The 3,403-nt window shown below is 50.8% G+C and overlaps 1 pseudogene; it reads right to left on the bottom strand.

Moving 5' to 3' along the window:
* Positions 1-422: 422 nt before the first annotated feature.
* On the bottom strand, positions 423-3,191 carry LOC147123634 (uncharacterized; annotated as a pseudogene).
* Between the last annotated feature and the right edge of the window lie 212 nt (positions 3,192-3,403).

Genomic DNA, 3,403 nt, shown 5'->3' with positions numbered 1-3,403 from the left:
CAGAACTCATATGACATAATGGGCAGGCTGGCTGATTGTATTTGACCTGTGACATTTCCTGCTTCTCCCCCATTATTATGACCTGCACACCTAAAGTTCCCGGAGCTATTTGAAGGCAGCGCAAAAAATGATGGCCTAGAAATCCGTAGGCCAATGCAAACTGGGCACGGGGGGAACGATCCCTGCGCCTGAACGGGTAGGCTCAAGGGGCACCCGATATTGGGCCTCATTGAAGTGAGGCCGGCGACCTGTGGACACCTGCTGGGCAGCTCCTGGCAGCTCGCCGGCGAAGAGGCTTCGGATTTCGGGCCTCAGCGTCGACAGCGGCAGCCCTCAGGAACATGATTAAAGGGGAAGCGATCGGGTGGGGGGAAAGAGCACAAAAGGGAGGCTAATTTTTTTTCTTCAAAAATATACTTTATTCATAAAACATTTTTGTTCAAATACATGACAATACAGTCTACATCTGGTACAATACAAATTAACTGCGGTACATGGCACTCAATTTACAGAGACACTTTACAATACATTTTCATTACACATTTTATAAGTCATACAGCCCGAGGGGTCAAGATACATTACACTACTTGTCAAAATACATCACACTACAATCCACCAATCATATTACATATGGCATAATACAGATGAATGCAGTACATGGTACTCTATTTACATCAACAGATTACAAGTGCATTTACCTTAAAGCACTTCTGCATCATACGGCCCGAGGGTTTTTTTATACTGATTCCAGCCCCTCGGTATACACTGGCAGGAGGGCCTTACACTGTGGCCCTTCCCCATCGTGCCTTTGCGGCGGCAGCACCAACCTTTAGTGCGTCCCTCAGCATGTACTCCTGAATCTTGGGTTGTGCCAGTCTGCAACACTCGGTCGTGGACAACTCCTTACTCTGGAAGACCAGCAAGTTTCGGGCAGACCAAAGGGTGTCTTTCACCGAGTTGATGATCTTCCAGCAGCAGTTGATGTTTGTCTCGGTGTGCGTCCCTGGGAACAATCCGTAGAGCACTGAGTCCTGTGTTACAGAACTGCTCGGGATGAACCTCGACAAAGACCACTGCATCTCTTTCCAGACCTTCTTTGCAAAGGCACATTCCAGAAGGAGATGGATGACTGTCTCATCCCAAGCGCAGCCTCCTCGCGGACAGCGTGCGGTGGAGCTGAGACGACGGGAGTGCACGAAGGATCTGACGGGGAGGACCCTTCTCACCACCAGCCAAGCTACATCTTGGTGCTTGTTTGTAAGTTCTGGCGATGAGGCATTCTGCAAAATGACTTCGACAGTCTGCTCGGGGAACCATCCGACAGGATCCACCATCTCCTTTTTCCGTAGGGTCTCGAGGACGTTATGCGCTGACCACTGCTTGACGGCCTTGTGGTCAAAGGTGTTTCCCTGTACAAACTTTTCTACGAAGGACAGGTGGTCCGGCACGGTTCAACTGAATGGAGCGTTCCGCGGCAGCGTGGCCAGACCCATCCTTCGCAACACTGGGGACAGATAGAACCTCAGCACGTAGTGACACTTGGTGTTTGCATACCGAGGGTCTATGCACAGCTTGATGCAGCCGCACACAAAGGTGGCCATCAGGATGAGGGCGACATTGGGTACGTTCTTTCCCCCTTTCTCTGGAGATTTGTACATCGTGTCCCTCCGGACACGGTCCATTTTTGATCTCCAGATAAAGTGGAAGACGGCTCGGGTGACTGCGGCAGCACAGGGTCGGGGTATGGGCCAGACCTGCATCACGTACATCAACACCGACAGCACCTCGCACCTGATGACCAGGTTCTTGCCCGCAATCGACAGGGAGCGCTGCTCCCACATTCCCAGTTTCTATTGTACCTTGGAGATACGCTCCTCCCAGTTTTTGGTGCACGCCCCGGCCGCTCCGAACCATATTCCCAGCACCTTCAGGTAATCTGACCTGACGGTGAAGGGGACAAAGGATCGGTCGGCCCAGTTCCCAAACAACATGGCCTCGCTTTTGCTGCGATTAACTTTCGCTCCCGAGGCCAGTTCAAACTGGTCGCAGATGCTCAGCAATCTGTGGACCGACAGCGGATCCGAGCAAAAGACGGCGACGTCGTCCATGTACAGGGAGGCCTTAGCTTGAGTGTCTCCACTGCCTGGGATCGTCACCCCTCTTATGCCCGTATCCCTCCTGATGGACTCGGCAAAAGGTTCGATACAACACACGAACAAGACAGAGGAGAGAGGACAGCCCTGCCTGACTCCAGATTTGATCGGAAAGCTTTCTGATTCCCACCCGCTGATTAGAACTGCGCTAATTTTTTTTTGTTTCCAAAATATATACTTTATTCATAAAAATTTTTGTTCAAATACATGAAACATCAGGAGGGTGGCGGGGTGGCTCGTGGTCACAATCGGGGGGCGGTTGCTATCAGCACTCCTGCTCCACATTTAGGTCAGTAAGTTTAAAGTCTTATCTTTTTGGTGGTAGTCTGTTAGGCCGCAAGTAGACCTGGTGTTCCTGCGCACATCTAGCACAGGTGCTGGCTACCTCAGGCCAACACACTAGTGCAGAGGGCTTCAAACAGGCGTAAGGCCCCTTATTTCCATAGGCAAAGGGTCTAACGCCTGTTTCAGGCGTGAGCCCTGGATGCCTATTTTTTTGCCTACACCAATATGGCATGCGGCACACTTCTGTGTCGTGATGAGCGTGCACTTCCTGCCCGCCATATTGGGGGCAGAGGCCCCCATTTAATGCCCTAAAAACGGACGTGGCATCATCGAATTCCTAGGCTATAGATTTTGTGGTCAGCGAGGACATGGGAGAGGATCGCGGGATTCTTGCTTGAATCACGATGCACGGATTCTTCTACACCCGCTTTTCAGGCTGGCCTCAAGTGCTGTCAAATATTCTGTGCGCGAGCATCACTATAACGTGGAAACTGATTGAAATAGTATTTAAATTACCCGGTTGTAATCTCCCATTCAATTTCCAAAGCACAGGACTCATTGATGTCAGCCCGGTGGCAAGCTTGTGGCATCACAACTCTGCTCCTCCTCCAGCACCACCACCACTCATCCTCACCCGCATTCTATAACTCAACAGGTGCTGCCTCCTTAAGATCACGACCTATGGGCAATGAGTTTCCATCTTGTTCTGGGCAATTGGCAGTCCTGCAAACAAGAATACAATAGCAAAATACTGCGGATGCTGGAAATCTGAAATAACAACAGAAAATGCTGGAAATACTCAGCAGGCCAGGCAGCATCCGTGGAGAGAGAAAAACAGAGTTAACGTTCCAGGTCTGGCTCATGGAGATTCAGTGACCAGCATGTGAACCACTTGCGGAGGGCAAACATTCCACCCGTTGCTTGGGCCTTCCCCTGGGCTGAGTTGTGATACCCAGTGACGTAAT

Source organism: Somniosus microcephalus, chromosome 2 (genome assembly GCF_052327205.1).
Source record: "Somniosus microcephalus isolate GS21.2 chromosome 2, FLI_Smic_1.0, whole genome shotgun sequence".
Taxonomy (NCBI): domain Eukaryota; kingdom Metazoa; phylum Chordata; class Chondrichthyes; order Squaliformes; family Somniosidae; genus Somniosus; species Somniosus microcephalus.
The sequence above is the reverse complement of the archived record's forward strand: the minus strand, read 5'-3'. Positions and strand labels throughout refer to the sequence as shown.